General features: G+C 43.2%; 22 non-coding genes across 22 annotated transcripts; all 22 read left to right on the forward strand.

Moving 5' to 3' along the window:
- The first annotated feature begins 147 nt into the window (after positions 1-147).
- trnay-gua (transfer RNA tyrosine (anticodon GUA)) lies at positions 148-235 on the forward strand. The gene is given in 2 exon segments: positions 148-184; positions 200-235. It is a non-coding gene; the product is annotated as a tRNA-Tyr (tRNA).
- Positions 236-456: 221 nt separating this feature from the next.
- On the forward strand, positions 457-544 carry trnay-gua (transfer RNA tyrosine (anticodon GUA)). Its single transcript is given in 2 exon segments — positions 457-493; positions 509-544. It is a non-coding gene; the product is annotated as a tRNA-Tyr (tRNA).
- A 221-nt stretch (positions 545-765) lies between these two features.
- On the forward strand, positions 766-853 carry trnay-gua (transfer RNA tyrosine (anticodon GUA)). Its single transcript is given in 2 exon segments — positions 766-802; positions 818-853. It is a non-coding gene; the product is annotated as a tRNA-Tyr (tRNA).
- An 831-nt stretch (positions 854-1,684) lies between these two features.
- trnay-gua (transfer RNA tyrosine (anticodon GUA)) lies at positions 1,685-1,772 on the forward strand. The gene is given in 2 exon segments: positions 1,685-1,721; positions 1,737-1,772. It is a non-coding gene; the product is annotated as a tRNA-Tyr (tRNA).
- Positions 1,773-2,110: 338 nt separating this feature from the next.
- Positions 2,111-2,198, forward strand: trnay-gua (transfer RNA tyrosine (anticodon GUA)). The gene is given in 2 exon segments: positions 2,111-2,147; positions 2,163-2,198. It is a non-coding gene; the product is annotated as a tRNA-Tyr (tRNA).
- Positions 2,199-2,845: 647 nt separating this feature from the next.
- trnay-gua (transfer RNA tyrosine (anticodon GUA)) lies at positions 2,846-2,933 on the forward strand. The gene is given in 2 exon segments: positions 2,846-2,882; positions 2,898-2,933. It is a non-coding gene; the product is annotated as a tRNA-Tyr (tRNA).
- A 647-nt stretch (positions 2,934-3,580) lies between these two features.
- On the forward strand, positions 3,581-3,668 carry trnay-gua (transfer RNA tyrosine (anticodon GUA)). The gene is given in 2 exon segments: positions 3,581-3,617; positions 3,633-3,668. It is a non-coding gene; the product is annotated as a tRNA-Tyr (tRNA).
- Positions 3,669-4,933: 1,265 nt separating this feature from the next.
- On the forward strand, positions 4,934-5,021 carry trnay-gua (transfer RNA tyrosine (anticodon GUA)). The gene is given in 2 exon segments: positions 4,934-4,970; positions 4,986-5,021. It is a non-coding gene; the product is annotated as a tRNA-Tyr (tRNA).
- Positions 5,022-5,668: 647 nt separating this feature from the next.
- Positions 5,669-5,756, forward strand: trnay-gua (transfer RNA tyrosine (anticodon GUA)). Its single transcript is given in 2 exon segments — positions 5,669-5,705; positions 5,721-5,756. It is a non-coding gene; the product is annotated as a tRNA-Tyr (tRNA).
- Positions 5,757-6,403: 647 nt separating this feature from the next.
- trnay-gua (transfer RNA tyrosine (anticodon GUA)) lies at positions 6,404-6,491 on the forward strand. The gene is given in 2 exon segments: positions 6,404-6,440; positions 6,456-6,491. It is a non-coding gene; the product is annotated as a tRNA-Tyr (tRNA).
- A 1,189-nt stretch (positions 6,492-7,680) lies between these two features.
- On the forward strand, positions 7,681-7,808 carry trnay-gua (transfer RNA tyrosine (anticodon GUA)). Its single transcript has 2 exons — positions 7,681-7,717; positions 7,773-7,808. It is a non-coding gene; the product is annotated as a tRNA-Tyr (tRNA).
- A 955-nt stretch (positions 7,809-8,763) lies between these two features.
- trnay-gua (transfer RNA tyrosine (anticodon GUA)) lies at positions 8,764-8,851 on the forward strand. The gene is given in 2 exon segments: positions 8,764-8,800; positions 8,816-8,851. It is a non-coding gene; the product is annotated as a tRNA-Tyr (tRNA).
- A 221-nt stretch (positions 8,852-9,072) lies between these two features.
- Positions 9,073-9,160, forward strand: trnay-gua (transfer RNA tyrosine (anticodon GUA)). The gene is given in 2 exon segments: positions 9,073-9,109; positions 9,125-9,160. It is a non-coding gene; the product is annotated as a tRNA-Tyr (tRNA).
- Positions 9,161-9,381: 221 nt separating this feature from the next.
- trnay-gua (transfer RNA tyrosine (anticodon GUA)) lies at positions 9,382-9,469 on the forward strand. Its single transcript is given in 2 exon segments — positions 9,382-9,418; positions 9,434-9,469. It is a non-coding gene; the product is annotated as a tRNA-Tyr (tRNA).
- Positions 9,470-10,230: 761 nt separating this feature from the next.
- Positions 10,231-10,318, forward strand: trnay-gua (transfer RNA tyrosine (anticodon GUA)). The gene is given in 2 exon segments: positions 10,231-10,267; positions 10,283-10,318. It is a non-coding gene; the product is annotated as a tRNA-Tyr (tRNA).
- Positions 10,319-10,810: 492 nt separating this feature from the next.
- Positions 10,811-10,938, forward strand: trnay-gua (transfer RNA tyrosine (anticodon GUA)). Its single transcript has 2 exons — positions 10,811-10,847; positions 10,903-10,938. It is a non-coding gene; the product is annotated as a tRNA-Tyr (tRNA).
- A 1,380-nt stretch (positions 10,939-12,318) lies between these two features.
- Positions 12,319-12,406, forward strand: trnay-gua (transfer RNA tyrosine (anticodon GUA)). Its single transcript is given in 2 exon segments — positions 12,319-12,355; positions 12,371-12,406. It is a non-coding gene; the product is annotated as a tRNA-Tyr (tRNA).
- A 221-nt stretch (positions 12,407-12,627) lies between these two features.
- Positions 12,628-12,715, forward strand: trnay-gua (transfer RNA tyrosine (anticodon GUA)). The gene is given in 2 exon segments: positions 12,628-12,664; positions 12,680-12,715. It is a non-coding gene; the product is annotated as a tRNA-Tyr (tRNA).
- Positions 12,716-12,936: 221 nt separating this feature from the next.
- Positions 12,937-13,024, forward strand: trnay-gua (transfer RNA tyrosine (anticodon GUA)). Its single transcript is given in 2 exon segments — positions 12,937-12,973; positions 12,989-13,024. It is a non-coding gene; the product is annotated as a tRNA-Tyr (tRNA).
- Positions 13,025-13,855: 831 nt separating this feature from the next.
- trnay-gua (transfer RNA tyrosine (anticodon GUA)) lies at positions 13,856-13,943 on the forward strand. Its single transcript is given in 2 exon segments — positions 13,856-13,892; positions 13,908-13,943. It is a non-coding gene; the product is annotated as a tRNA-Tyr (tRNA).
- Positions 13,944-14,281: 338 nt separating this feature from the next.
- Positions 14,282-14,369, forward strand: trnay-gua (transfer RNA tyrosine (anticodon GUA)). The gene is given in 2 exon segments: positions 14,282-14,318; positions 14,334-14,369. It is a non-coding gene; the product is annotated as a tRNA-Tyr (tRNA).
- Positions 14,370-15,442: 1,073 nt separating this feature from the next.
- Positions 15,443-15,530, forward strand: trnay-gua (transfer RNA tyrosine (anticodon GUA)). The gene is given in 2 exon segments: positions 15,443-15,479; positions 15,495-15,530. It is a non-coding gene; the product is annotated as a tRNA-Tyr (tRNA).
- Positions 15,531-16,135: the final 605 nt, after the last annotated feature.

Genomic DNA, 16,135 nt, shown 5'->3' on the forward strand with positions numbered 1-16,135 from the left:
TTTCAGAGTACCTCAATGACCAAAAAGTAGGCGGGGAATTCAATGTCCTGAATGTTTAGCATAGGCACTCTGAAGACAGCTGAACATTTTCTAACCAGGATATGGACATTTTCCAAAAGAATTCTACACTGTTAAGCAGGATTTGACCCTTCGATAGCTCAGTTGGTAGAGCGGAGGACTGTAGGTTACATATGTTGACATCCTTAGGTCGCTGGTTCAACTCTAGCTTAAAGGAGGTGTCTTTTACAGGTGGACATTTGCAAAAGAGGCTTAACGACTCAAAACAGGTCATCGGCTGTTCACACATCTTTTCAGAGTACCTCAATGACCAAAAAGTAGGCGGAGAATTCAATGTCCTGAATGTTTAGCATAGGCACTCTGAAGACAGCTGAACATTTTCTAACCAGGATATGGACATTTTCCAAAAGAATTCTACACTGTTAAACAGGATTTGACCCTTCGATAGCTCAGTTGGTAGAGCGGAGGACTGTAGTGTACATATGTTGACATCCTTAGGTCGCTGGTTCAACTCCGGCTCGAAGGAGGAGTCTTTTACAGGTGGAAATTTGCAAAAGAGGCTTAACGACTTGTAACAGATCATCAGCAGTTCACACCTCTTGTCAGGGTACCTCAATGACCAAAAAGTAGGCGGGGAATTCAATGTCCTGAATGTTTAGCATAGGCACTCTGAAGACAGCTGAACATTTTCTAACCAGGATATGGAAATTTTCCAAAAGAATTCTACACTGTTAAACAGGATTTGACCCTTCGATAGCTCAGTTGGTAGAGCGGAGGACTGTAGTGTACATATGTTGACATCCTTAGGTCGCTGGTTCAACTCCGGCTCGAAGGAGGAGTTTTTTACAGGTGTACATTTGCAACAGAGGCTAAACGACTTGTAACAGATCATCAGCAGTTCACACCTCTTGTCAGGGTACCTCGACGTCCAAAAAGTAGGCGGTGCATTAAATGTCCTGAATGTTCAGTATAGGGAATCTGAACAAAGATCCTCAATGACCAAAAAGTTGGCGGGGCATTCAATGTCCTGAATGTTTAGGATCGTAGGACTGTGATTACACATGTTGTCATCCTTAGGTCGCTATTTCAACTCCGGCTCGAAGGAGGAGTCTTTTACAGGTGGACATTTTCAACAGAGGCTTAACGACTCATAACAGATTATCAGCAGTTCACACCTCTTGTCAGGGTACCTCAATGACCAAAAAGTAGGCGGGGCATTCAATGTCCTGAATGTTCAGCATAGGGACTCTGAACAAAGAACCTCAATGACCAAAAAGTTGGCGGGGCATTCAATGTCCTGAATGTTTAGCATCGGAGGTGTTTGGTTACATATGCTGACATCCTTAGGTCGCTGGTTCAACTCTAGCTTAAAGGAGGTGTCTTTTACAGGTGGACATTTGCAAAAGAGGCTTAACGACTCAAAACAGGTCATCGGCTGTTCACACATCTTTTCAGAGTACCTCAATGACCAAAAAGTAGGCGGGGAATTCAATGTCCTGAATGTTTAGCATAGGGACTCTGACCAAAGAACCTCAATGACCAAAAAGTTGGCGGGGCATTCAATGTCCTGAATGTTTAGCATAGGCACTCTGAAGACAGCTGAACATTTTCTAACCATGATATGGACATTTTCAAAACAATGCAACACTGTTAAACAGGATTTGACCCTTCGATAGCTCAGTTGGTAGAGCGGAGGACTGTAGGTTACATATGTTGACATCCTTAGGTCGCTGGTTCAACTCTAGCTTAAAGGAGGAGTCTTTTACAGGTGGACATTTGCAAAAGAGGCTTAACGACTTGTAACAGATCATCAGCAGTTCACACCTCTTGTCAGGGTACCTCGACGACCAAAAAGTAGGCGGTGCATTCAATGTCCTGAATGTTCAGCATAGGGACTCAGAACAAAGTTGAACATTTTCTAACCAGGATATGGACATTTTCCTGAAGGAGGTGGCTTTTACAGGTGGACATTTGCAAAAAGGGCTGAACGACTCAAAACAGGTCATTGGCAGTTCACACCAAAGTTGAACATTTTCTAACCAGGATATGGACATTTTCCAAAAGAATTCTACACTGTTAAACAGGATTTGACCCTTCGATAGCTCAGTTGGTAGAGCGGAGGACTGTAGGTTACATATGTTGACATCCTTAGGTCGCTGGTTCAACTCTAGCTTAAAGGAGGAGTCTTTTACAGGTGGACATTTGCAAAAGAGGCTTAACGACTTGTAACAGATCATCAGCAGTTCACACCTCTTGTCAGGGTACCTCGACGACCAAAAAGTAGGCGGTGCATTCAATGTCCTGAATGTTCAGCATAGGGACTCAGAACAAAGTTGAACATTTTCTAACCAGGATATGGACATTTTCCTGAAGGAGGTGGCTTTTACAGGTGGACATTTGCAAAAAGGGCTGAACGACTCAAAACAGGTCATTGGCAGTTCACACCAAAGTTGAACATTTTCTAACCAGGATATGGACATTTTCCAAAAGAATTCTACACTGTTAAACAGGATTTGACCCTTCGATAACTCAGTTGGTAGAGCGGAGGACTGTAGGTTACATATGTTGACATCCTTAGGTCGCTGGTTCAACTCTGGCTTAAAGGAGGTGTCTTTTACAGGTGGACATTTGCAAAAGAGGCTTAACGACTCAAAACAGGTCATCGGCTGTTCACACATCTTTTCAGAGTACCTCAATGACCAAAAAGTAGGCGGGGAATTCAATGTCCTGAATGTTTAGCATAGGCACTCTGAAGACAGCTGAACATTTTCTAACCAGGATATGGACATTTTCCAAAGGAATTCTACACTGTTAAACAGGATTTGACCCTTCGATAGCTCAGTTGGTAGAGCGGAGGACTGTAGTGTACATATATTGACATCCTTAGGTCGCTGGTTCAACTCCGGCTCGAAGGAGGAGTCTTTTACAGGTGGACATTTGCAAAAGAGGCTTAACGACTTGTAACAGATCATCAGCAGTTCACACCTCTTGTCAGGGTACCTCGACAACCAAAAAGTAGGCGGTGCATTCAATGTCCTGAATGTTAAGCATAGGGACTCAGAACAAAGTTGAACATTTTCTAACCAGGATATGGACATTTTCCTGAAGGAGGTGGCTTTTACAGGTGGACATTTGCAAAAAGGGCTGAACGACTCAAAACAGGTCATTGGCAGTTCACACCAAAGTTGAACATTTTCTAACCAGGATATGGACATTTTCCAAAAGAATTCTACACTGTTAAACAGGATTTGACCCTTCGATAACTCAGTTGGTAGAGCGGAGGACTGTAGGTTACATATGTTGACATCCTTAGGTCGCTGGTTCAACTCTAGCTTAAAGGAGGTGTCTTTTACAGGTGGACATTTGCAAAAGAGGCTTAACGACTCAAAACAGGTCATCGGCTGTTGACACATCTTTTCAGAGTACCTCAATGACCAAAAAGTAGGCGGGGAATTCAATGTCCTGAATGTTTAGCATAGGCACTCTGAAGACAGCTGAACATTTTCTAACCAGGATATGGACATTTTCCAAAAGAATTCTACACTGTTAAACAGGATTTGACCCTTCGATAGCTCAGTTGGTAGAGCGGAGGACTGTAGTGTACATATGTTGACATCCTTAGGTCGCTGGTTCAACTCCGGCTCGAAGGAGGAGTCTTTTACAGGTGTACATTTGCAACAGAGGCTAAACGACTTGTAACAGATCATCAGCAGTTCACACCTCTTGTCAGGGTACCTCGACGTCCAAAAAGTAGGCGGTGCATTAAATGTCCTGAATGTTCAGCATAGGGACTCAGAACAAAGTTGCACATTTTCTAACCAGGATATGGACATTTTCCTGAAGGAGGTGGCTTTTACAGGTGGACATTTGCAAAAAGGGCTGAACGACTCAAAACAGGTCATTGGCAGTTCACACCAAAGTTGAACATTTTCTAACCAGGAAATGGACATTTTCCAAAAGAATTCTACACTGTTAAACAGGATTTGACCCTTCGATAACTCAGTTGGTAGAGCGGAGGACTGTAGGTTACATATGTTGACATCCTTAGGTCGCTGGTTCAACTCTAGCTTAAAGGAGGTGTCTTTTACAGGTGAACATTTGCAACAGAGGCTTAACGACTTGCAACAGATCATCAGCAGTTCTCACATCTTGTCAGGGTACCTCGACGTCCAAAAGTAGGCGGGGCATTCAATGTCCTGAATGTTCAGTATAGGGACTCAGAACAAAGTTGAACATTTTCTAACCAGGATATGGACATTTTCCTGAAGGAGGTGGCTTTTACAGGTGGACATTTGCAAAAAGGGCTGAACGACTCAAAACAGGTCATTGGCAGTTCACACCAAAGTTGAACATTTTCTAACCAGGATATGGCCATTTTCCAAAAGAATTCTACACTGTTAAACAGGATTTGACCCTTCGATAGCTCAGTTGGTAGAGCGGAGGATTGTAGTGTACATATGTTGACATCCTTAAGTCGCTGGTTCAACTCCGGATCGAAGGAGGATTCTTTTACAGGTGGACATTTGCAACAGAGACGAAACGACTCGAAACAGATTATCAGCAGTTCACACCTCTTGTCAGGGTACCTCGCTGCCAAAAAGTAGGCGGTGCATTCAATGTCCTGAATGTTCAGCATAGGGACTCAGAACAAAGTTGAACATTTTCTAACCAGGATATGGACATTTTCCTGAAGGAGGTGGCTTATACAGGTGAACATTTGCAAAAAAGGCTTAACGACTCAAAACAGGTCATTGGCAGTTCAAACCTCTTTTCAGCGTACCTCAATGACCAAAAAGTTGGCGGGGCATTCAATGTCCTGAATGTTTAGCATAGGCACTCTGAAGACAGCTGAACATTTTCTAACCATGATATGGACATTTTCAAAACAATGCAACACTGTTAAACAGGATTTGACCCTTCGATAGCTCAGTTGGTAGAGCGGAGGACTGTAGGTTACATATGTTGACATCCTTAGGTCGCTGGTTCAACTCCGGCTTGAAGGAGGAGTCTTTTACAGGTGGACATTTGCAAAAGAGGCTTAACGACTTGTAACAGATCATCAGCAGTTCACACCTCTTGTCAGGGTACCTCGACGACCAAAAAGTAGGCGGTGCATTCAATGTCCTGAATGTTCAGCATAGGGACTCAGAACAAAGTTGAACATTTTCTAACCAGGATATGGACATTTTCCTGAAGGAGGTGGCTTTTACAGGTGGACATTTGCAAAAAGGGCTGAACGACTCAAAACAGGTCATTGGCAGTTCACACCAAAGTTGAACATTTTCTAACCAGGATATGGACATTTTCCAAAAGAATTCTACACTGTTAAACAGGATTTGACCCTTCGATAACTCAGTTGGTAGAGCGGAGGACTGTAGGTTACATATGTTGACATCCTTAGGTCGCTGGTTCAACTCTAGCTTAAAGGAGGTGTCTTTTACAGGTGGACATTTGCAAAAGAGGCTTAACGACTCAAAACAGGTCATCGGCTGTTCACACATCTTTTCAGAGTACCTCAATGACCAAAAAGTAGGCGGGGAATTCAATGTCCTGAATGTTTAGCATAGGCACTCTGAAGACAGCTGAACATTTTCTAACCAGGATATGGACATTTTCCAAAGGAATTCTACACTGTTAAACAGGATTTGACCCTTCGATAGCTCAGTTGGTAGAGCGGAGGACTGTAGTGTACATATATTGACATCCTTAGGTCGCTGGTTCAACTCCGGCTCGAAGGAGGAGTCTTTTACAGGTGGACATTTGCAAAAGAGGCTTAACGACTTGTAACAGATCATCAGCAGTTCACACCTCTTGTCAGGGTACCTCGACAACCAAAAAGTAGGCGGTGCATTCAATGTCCTGAATGTTAAGCATAGGGACTCAGAACAAAGTTGAACATTTTCTAACCAGGATATGGACATTTTCCTGAAGGAGGTGGCTTTTACAGGTGGACATTTGCAAAAAGGGCTGAACGACTCAAAACAGGTCATTGGCAGTTCACACCAAAGTTGAACATTTTCTAACCAGGATATGGACATTTTCCAAAAGAATTCTACACTGTTAAACAGGATTTGACCCTTCGATAACTCAGTTGGTAGAGCAGAGGACTGTAGGTTACATATGTTGACATCCTTAGGTCGCTGGTTCAACTCTAGCTTAAAGGAGGTGTCTTTTACAGGTGGACATTTGCAAAAGAGGCTTAACGACTCAAAACAGGTCATCGGCTGTTCACACATCTTTTCAGAGTACCTCAATGACCAAAAAGTAGGCGGGGAATTCAATGTCCTGAATGTTTAGCATAGGCACTCTGAAGACAGCTGAACATTTTCTAACCAGGATATGGACATTTTCCAAAAGAATTCTACACTGTTAAACAGGATTTGACCCTTCGATAGCTCAGTTGGTAGAGCGGAGGACTGTAGGTTACATATGTTGACATCCTTAGGTCGCTGGTTCAACTCTAGCTTAAAGGAGGAGTCTTTTACAGGTGGACATTTGCAAAAGAGGCTTAACGACTTGTAACAGATCATCAGCAGTTCACACCTCTTGTCAGGGTACCTCGACGACCAAAAAGTAGGCGGTGCATTCAATGTCCTGAATGTTCAGCATAGGGACTCAGAACAAAGTTGAACATTTTCTAACCAGGATATGGACATTTTCCTGAAGGAGGTGGCTTTTACAGGTGGACATTTGCAAAAAGGGCTGAACGACTCAAAACAGGTCATTGGCAGTTCACACCAAAGTTGAACATTTTCTAACCAGGATATGGACATTTTCCAAAAGAATTCTACACTGTTAAACAGGATTTGACCCTTCGATAACTCAGTTGGTAGAGCGGAGGACTGTAGGTTACATATGTTGACATCCTTAGGTCGCTGGTTCAACTCTGGCCTGAAGGAGGTGTCTTTAACAGGTGGACATGTTCAAAAGAGGCTTAACAACTCAAAACAGGTCATCGGCAGTTCAGACCTCTTTTCAGAGTACCTCAATGACCAAAAAGTAGGTGGGGCATTCAATGTCCTGAATGTTCAGCATAGGGACTTTGACCAAAGAACCTCAATGACCAAAAAGTTGGCGGGGCATTCAATGTCCTGAATGTTTAGCATCCGAGGAGTGTTGGTTACATATGTTGACATCCTTAGGTCGCTGGTTCAACTCCGGCTCGAAGGAGGAGTCTTTTACAGGTGGACATTTGCAACAGAGGCTAAACGACTTGTAACAGATCATCAGCAGTTCACACCTCTTGTCAGGGTACCTTAACGTCCAAAAAGTAGGCGGTGCATTCAATGTCCTGAATGTTCAGTATAGGGAATCTGAACAAAGATCCTCAATGACCAAAAAGTTGGCGGGGCAGTCAATGTCCTGAATGTTTAGCATCGTAGGACTGCAGGTTACACATAATGACATCCTTAGGTCGCTGGTTCAACTCCGGCTAGAAGGAGGAGTCTTTTACAGGTGGACATTTGCAAAAAAGGCTTAACGACCCAAAACAGGTCATCGGCAGTTCACACCTCTTTTCAGAGTACCTCAGTGACCAAAAAGTAGGCGGGGCATTCAATGTCCTGAATGTTTAGCATAAGCACTCTGAAGACAGCTGAACATTTTCTAACCATGATATGGAAATTTTCCAAAACAATGCAACACTGTTAAACAGGATTTGATCCTTCAATAGCTCAGTTGGTAGAGCGGAGGACTGTAAGCATTCAATGTCCTGAATGTTTAGCATCGTAGGACTGTAGGTTACACATAATGATATCCTTAGGTCGCTGGTTCAACTCCGGCTAGAAGGAGGAGTCTTTTACAGGTGGACATTTTCAACAGAGGCTTAACGACTCAAAACAGATTATCAGCAGTTCACACCTCTTGTCAGGGTACCTCGACGACCAAAACGTAGGCGGTGCATTCAATGTCCTGAATGTTCAGCATAGGGACTCTGAACAAAGTTGAACATTTTCTAACCAGGATATGGACATTTTCCAAAAGAATTCTACACTGTTAAACAGGATTTGACCCTTCGATAGCTCAGTTGGTAGAACGGAGGACTGTTAGTTACATGTGTTGACATCCTTAGGTCGCTGGTTCAACTCCGGCTCGAAGGAGGAGTCTTTTACAGGTGAACATTTGCAACAGAGGCTTAACGACTTGCAACAGATCATCAGCAGTTCTCACATCTTGTCAGGGTACCTCGACGTCCAAAAGTAGGCGGGGCATTCAATGTCCTGAATGTTCAGCATAGGGACTCAGAACAAAGTTGAACATTTTCTAACCAGGATATGGACATTTTCCTGAAGGAGGTGGCTTTTACAGGTGGACATTTGCAAAAAGGGCTGAACGACTCAAAACAGGTCATTGGCAGTTCACACCAAAGTTGAACATTTTCTAACCAGGATATGGACATTTTCCAAAAGAATTCTACACTGTTAAACAGGATTTGACCCTTCGATAACTCAGTTGGTAGAGCGGAGGACTGTAGGTTACATATGTTGACATCCTTAGGTTGCTGGTTCAACTCTAGCTTAAAGGAGGTGTCTTTTACAGGTGGACATTTGCAAAAGAGGCTTAACGACTCAAAACAGGTCATCGGCTGTTCACACATCTTTTCAGAGTACCTCAATGACCAAAAAGTAGGCGGGGAATTCAATGTCCTGAATGTTTAGCATAGGCACTCTGAAGACAGCTGAACATTTTCTAACCAGGATATGGACATTTTCCAAAAGAATTCTACACTGTTAAGCAGGATTTGACCCTTCGATAGCTCAGTTGGTAGAGCGGAGGACTGTAGGTTACATATGTTGACATCCTTAGGTCGCTGGTTCAACTCTAGCTTAAAGGAGGTGTCTTTTACAGGTGGACATTTGCAAAAGATGCTTAACGACTCAAAACAGGTCATCGGCTGTTCACACATCTTTTCAGAGTACCTCAATGACCAAAAAGTAGGCGGAGAATTCAATGTCCTGAATGTTTAGCATAGGCACTCTGAAGACAGCTGAACATTTTCTAACCAGGATATGGACATTTTCCAAAAGAATTCTACACTGTTAAACAGGATTTGACCCTTCGATAGCTCAGTTGGTAGAGCGGAGGACTGTAGTGTACATATGTTGACATCCTTAGGTCGCTGGTTCAACTCCGGCTCGAAGGAGGAGTCTTTTACAGGTGGAAATTTGCAAAAGAGGCTTAACGACTTGTAACAGATCATCAGCAGTTCACACCTCTTGTCAGGGTACCTCAATGACCAAAAAGTAGGCGGGGAATTCAATGTCCTGAATGTTTAGCATAGGCACTCTGAAGACAGCTGAACATTTTCTAACCAGGATATGGAAATTTTCCAAAAGAATTCTACACTGTTAAACAGGATTTGACCCTTCGATAGCTCAGTTGGTAGAGCGGAGGACTGTAGTGTACATATGTTGACATCCTTAGGTCGCTGGTTCAACTCCGGCTCGAAGGAGGAGTTTTTTACAGGTGTACATTTGCAACAGAGGCTTAACGACTTGTAACAGATCATCAGCAGTTCACAACTCTTGTCAGGGTACCTCGACGTCCAAAAAGTAGGCGGTGCATTAAATGTCCTGAATGTTCAGTATAGGGAATCTGAACAAAGATCCTCAATGACCAAAAAGTTGGCGGGGCATTCAATGTCCTGAATGTTTAGGATCGTAGGACTGTGATTACACATGTTGTCATCCTTAGGTCGCTATTTCAACTCCGGCTCGAAGGAGGAGTCTTTTACAGGTGGACATTTTCAACAGAGGCTTAACGACTCATAACAGATTATCAGCAGTTCACACCTCTTGTCAGGGTACCTCAATGACCAAAAAGTAGGCGGGGCATTCAATGTCCTGAATGTTCAGCATAGGGACTCTGAACAAAGAACCTCAATGACCAAAAAGTTGGCGGGGCATTCAATGTCCTGAATGTTTAGCATCGGAGGTGTTTGGTTACATATGCTGACATCCTTAGGTCGCTGGTTCAACTCTAGCTTAAAGGAGGTGTCTTTTACAGGTGGACATTTGCAAAAGAGGCTTAACGACTCAAAACAGGTCATCGGCTGTTCACACATCTTTTCAGAGTACCTCAATGACCAAAAAGTAGGCGGGGAATTCAATGTCCTGAATGTTTAGCATAGGCACTCTGAAGACAGCTGAACATTTTCTAACCAGGATATGGACATTTTCCAAAAGAATTCTACACTGTTAAACAGGATTTGACCCTTCGATAGCTCAGTTGGTAGAGCGGAGGACTGTAGTGTACATATGTTGACATCCTTAGGTCGCTGGTTCAACTCCGGCTCGAAGGAGGAGTCTTTTACAGGTGGACATTTGCAACAGAGGCTAAACGACTTGTAACAGATCATCAGCAGTTCACACCTCTTGTCAGGGTACCTTAACGTCCAAAAAGTAGGCGGTGCATTCAATGTCCTGAATGTTCAGTATAGGGAATCTGAACAAAGATCCTCAATGACCAAAAAGTTGGCGGGGCAGTCAATGTCCTGAATGTTTAGCATCGTAGGACTGCAGGTTACACATAAGGACATCCTTAGGTCGCTGGTTCAACTCCGGCTAGAAGGAGGAGTCTTTTACAGGTGGACATTTGCAAAAAAGGCTTAACGACCCAAAACAGGTCATCGGCAGTTCACACCTCTTTTCAGAGTACCTCAGTGACCAAAAAGTAGGCGGGGCATTCAATGTCCTGAATGTTTAGCATAAGCACTCTGAAGACAGCTGAACATTTTCTAACCATGATATGGAAATTTTCCAAAACAATGCAACACTGTTAAACAGGATTTGATCCTTCAATAGCTCAGTTGGTAGAGCGGAGGACTGTAAGCATTCAATGTCCTGAATGTTTAGCATCGTAGGACTGTAGGTTACACATAATGATATCCTTAGGTCGCTGGTTCAACTCCGGCTAGAAGGAGGAGTCTTTTACAGGTGGACATTTTCAACAGAGGCTTAACGACTCAAAACAGATTATCAGCAGTTCACACCTCTTGTCAGGGTACCTCGACGACCAAAACGTAGGCGGTGCATTCAATGTCCTGAATGTTCAGCATAGGGACTCTGAACAAAGTTGAACATTTTCTAACCAGGATATGGACATTTTCCAAAAGAATTCTACACTGTTAAACAGGATTTGACCCTTCGATAGCTCAGTTGGTAGAACGGAGGACTGTTAGTTACATGTGTTGACATCCTTAGGTCGCTGGTTCAACTCCGGCTCGAAGGAGGAGTCTTTTACAGGTGAACATTTGCAACAGAGGCTTAACGACTTGCAACAGATCATCAGCAGTTCTCACATCTTGTCAGGGTACCTCGACGTCCAAAAGTAGGCGGGGCATTCAATGTCCTGAATGTTCAGTATAGGGACTCAGAACAAAGTTGAACATTTTCTAACCAGGATATGGACATTTTCCTGAAGGAGGTGGCTTTTACAGGTGGACATTTGCAAAAAGGGCTGAACGACTCAAAACAGGTCATTGGCAGTTCACACCAAAGTTGAACATTTTCTAACCAGGATATGGACATTTTCCAAAAGAATTCTACACTGTTAAACAGGATATGACCCTTCGATAGCTCAGTTGGTAGAGCGGAGGATTGTAGTGTACATATGTTGACATCCTTAAGTCGCTGGTTCAACTCCGGATCGAAGGAGGATTCTTTTACAGGTGGACATTTGCAACAGAGACGAAACGACTCGAAACAGATTATCAGCAGTTCACACCTCTTGTCAGGGTACCTCGCTGCCAAAAAGTAGGCGGTGCATTCAATGTCCTGAATGTTCAGCATAGGGACTCAGAACAAAGTTGAACATTTTCTAACCAGGATATGGACATTTTCCTGAAGGAGGTGGCTTTTACAGGTGGACATTTGCAAAAAGGGCTGAACGACTCAAAACAGGTCATTGGCAGTTCACACCAAAGTTGAACATTTTCTAACCAGGATATGGACATTTTCCAAAAGAATTCTACACTGTTAAACAGGATTTGACCCTTCGATAACTCAGTTGGTAGAGCGGAGGACTGTAGGTTACATATGTTGACATCCTTAGGTTGCTGGTTCAACTCTAGCTTAAAGGAGGTGTCTTTTACAGGTGGACATTTGCAAAAGAGGCTTAACGACTCAAAACAGGTCATCGGCTGTTCACACATCTTTTCAGAGTACCTCAATGACCAAAAAGTAGGCGGGGAATTCAATGTCCTGAATGTTTAGCATAGGCACTCTGAAGACAGCTGAACATTTTCTAACCAGGATATGGACATTTTCCAAAAGAATTCTACACTGTTAAGCAGGATTTGACCCTTCGATAGCTCAGTTGGTAGAGCGGAGGACTGTAGGTTACATATGTTGACATCCTTAGGTCGCTGGTTCAACTCTAGCTTAAAGGAGGTGTCTTTTACAGGTGGACATTTGCAAAAGATGCTTAACGACTCAAAACAGGTCATCGGCTGTTCACACATCTTTTCAGAGTACCTCAATGACCAAAAAGTAGGCGGAGAATTCAATGTCCTGAATGTTTAGCATAGGCACTCTGAAGACAGCTGAACATTTTCTAACCAGGATATGGACATTTTCCAAAAGAATTCTACACTGTTAAACAGGATTTGACCCTTCGATAGCTCAGTTGGTAGAGCGGAGGACTGTAGTGTACATATGTTGACATCCTTAGGTCGCTGGTTCAACTCCGGCTCGAAGGAGGAGTCTTTTACAGGTGGAAATTTGCAAAAGAGGCTTAACGACTTGTAACAGATCATCAGCAGTTCACACCTCTTGTCAGGGTACCTCAATGACCAAAAAGTAGGCGGGGAATTCAATGTCCTGAATGTTTAGCATAGGCACTCTGAAGACAGCTGAACATTTTCTAACCAGGATATGGAAATTTTCCAAAAGAATTCTACACTGTTAAACAGGATTTGACCCTTCGATAGCTCAGTTGGTAGAGCGGAGGACTGTAGTGTACATATGTTGACATCCTTAGGTCGCTGGTTCAACTCCGGCTCGAAGGAGGAGTTTTTTACAGGTGTACATTTGCAACAGAGGCTAAACGACTTGTAACAGATCATCAGCAGTTCACAACTCTTGTCAGGGTACCTCGACGTCCAAAAAGTAGGCGGTGCATTAAATGTCCTGAATGTTCAGTATAGGGAATCTGAACAAAGATCCTCAATGACCAAAAAGTTGGCGGGGCATTCAATGTCCTGAATGTTTAGGATCGTAGGACTGTGATTACACATGTTGTCATCCTTAGGTCGCTATTTCAACTCCGGCTCGAAGGAGGAGTCTTTTACAGGTGGACATTTTCAACAGAGGCTTAACGACTCATAACAGATTATCAGCAGTTCACACCTCTTGTCAGGGTACCTCAATGACCAAAAAGTAGGCGGGGCATTCAATGTCCTGAATGTTCAGCATAGGGACTCTGAACAAAGAACCTCAATGACCAAAAAGTTGGCGGGGCATTCAATGTCCTGAATGTTTAGCATCGGAGGTGTTTGGTTACATATGCTGACATCCTTAGGTCGCTGGTTCAACTCTAGCTTAAAGGAGGTGTCTTTTACAGGTGGACATTTGCAAAAGAGGCTTAACGACTCAAAACAGGTCATCGGCTGTTCACACATCTTTTCAGAGTACCTCAATGACCAAAAAGTAGGCGGGGAATTCAATGTCCTGAATGTTTAGCATAGGGACTCTGACCAAAGAACCTCAATGACCAAAAAGTTGGCGGGGCATTCAATGTCCTGAATGTTTAGCATAGGCACTCTGAAGACAGCTGAACATTTTCTAACCATGATATGGACATTTTCAAAACAATGCAACACTGTTAAACAGGATTTGACCCTTCGATAGCTCAGTTGGTAGAGCGGAGGACTGTAGGTTACATATGTTGACATCCTTAGGTCGCTGGTTCAACTCCGCCTCGAAGGAGGAGTCTTTTACAGGTGGACATTTGCAAAAGAGGCTTAACGACTTGTAACAGATCATCAGCAGTTCACACCTCTTGTCAGGGTACCTCGACGACCAAAAAGTAGGCGGTGCATTCAATGTCCTGAATGTTCAGCATAGGGACTCAGAACAAAGTTGAACATTTTCTAACCAGGATATGGACATTTTCCTGAAGGAGGTGGCTTTTACAGGTGGACATTTGCAAAAAGGGCTGAACGACTCAAAACAGGTCATTGGCAGTTCACACCAAAGTTGAACATTTTCTAACCAGGATATGGACATTTTCCAAAAGAATTCTACACTGTTAAACAGGATTTGACCCTTCGATAGCTCAGTTGGTAGAGCGGAGGACTGTAGGTTACATATGTTGACATCCTTAGGTCGCTGGTTCAACTCTAGCTTAAAGGAGGAGTCTTTTACAGGTGGACATTTGCAAAAGAGGCTTAACGACTTGTAACAGATCATCAGCAGTTCACACCTCTTGTCAGGGTACCTCGACGACCAAAAAGTAGGCGGTGCATTCAATGTCCTGAATGTTCAGCATAGGGACTCAGAACAAAGTTGAACATTTTCTAACCAGGATATGGACATTTTCCTGAAGGAGGTGGCTTTTACAGGTGGACATTTGCAAAAAGGGCTGAACGACTCAAAACAGGTCATTGGCAGTTCACACCAAAGTTGAACATTTTCTAACCAGGATATGGACATTTTCCAAAAGAATTCTACACTGTTAAACAGGATTTGACCCTTCGATAACTCAGTTGGTAGAGCGGAGGACTGTAGGTTACATATGTTGACATCCTTAGGTCGCTGGTTCAACTCTAGCTTAAAGGAGGTGTCTTTTACAGGTGGACATTTGCAAAAGAGGCTTAACGACTCAAAACAGGTCATCGGCTGTTCACACATCTTTTCAGAGTACCTCAATGACCAAAAAGTAGGCGGGGAATTCAATGTCCTGAATGTTTAGCATAGGGACTCAGAACAAAGTTGAACATTTTCTAACCAGGATATGGACATTTTCCTGAAGGAGGTGGCTTTTACAGGTGGACATTTGCAAAAAGGGCTGAACGACTCAAAACAGGTCATTGGCAGTTCACACCAAAGTTGAACATTTTCTAACCAGGATATGGACATTTTCCAAAAGAATTCTACACTGTTAAACAGGATTTGACCCTTCGATAACTCAGTTGGTAGAGCGGAGGACTGTAGGTTACATATGTTGACATCCTTAGGTCGCTGGTTCAACTCTAGCTTAAAGGAGGTGTCTTTTACAGGTGGACATTTGCAAAAGAGGCTTAACGACTCAAAACAGGTCATCGGCTGTTCACACATCTTTTCAGAGTACCTCAATGACCAAAAAGTAGGCGGGGAATTCAATGTCCTGAATGTTTAGCATAGGCACTCTGAAGACAGCTGAACATTTTCTAACCAGGATATGGACATTTTCCAAAGGAATTCTACACTGTTAAACAGGATTTGACCCTTCGATAGCTCAGTTGGTAGAGCGGAGGACTGTAGTGTACATATATTGACATCCTTAGGTCGCTGGTTCAACTCCGGCTCGAAGGAGGAGTCTTTTACAGGTGGACATTTGCAAAAGAGGCTTAACGACTTGTAACAGATCATCAGCAGTTCACACCTCTTGTCAGGGTACCTCGACAACCAAAAAGTAGGCGGTGCATTCAATGTCCTGAATGTTAAGCATAGGGACTCAGAACAAAGTTGAACATTTTCTAACCAGGATATGGACATTTTCCTGAAGGAGGTGGCTTTTACAGGTGGACATTTGCAAAAAGGGCTGAACGACTCAAAACAGGTCATTGGCAGTTCACACCAAAGTTGAACATTTTCTAACCAGGATATGGACATTTTCCAAAAGAATTCTACACTGTTAAACAGGATTTGACCCTTCGATAACTCAGTTGGTAGAGCGGAGGACTGTAGGTTACATATGTTGACATCCTTAGGTCGCTGGTTCAACTCTAGCTTAAAGGAGGTGTCTTTTACAGGTGGACATTTGCAAAAGAGGCTTAACGACTCAAAACAGGTCATCGGCTGTTCACACATCTTTTCAGAGTACCTCAATGACCAAAAAGTAGGCGGGGAATTCAATGTCCTGAATGTTTAGCATAGGCACTCTGAAGACAGCTGAACATTTTCTAAACAGGATATGG

The sequence above is a fragment of the Limanda limanda genome, chromosome 10, assembly GCF_963576545.1.
Source record: "Limanda limanda chromosome 10, fLimLim1.1, whole genome shotgun sequence".
Classification (NCBI taxonomy): Eukaryota; Metazoa; Chordata; class Actinopteri; order Pleuronectiformes; family Pleuronectidae; genus Limanda; species Limanda limanda.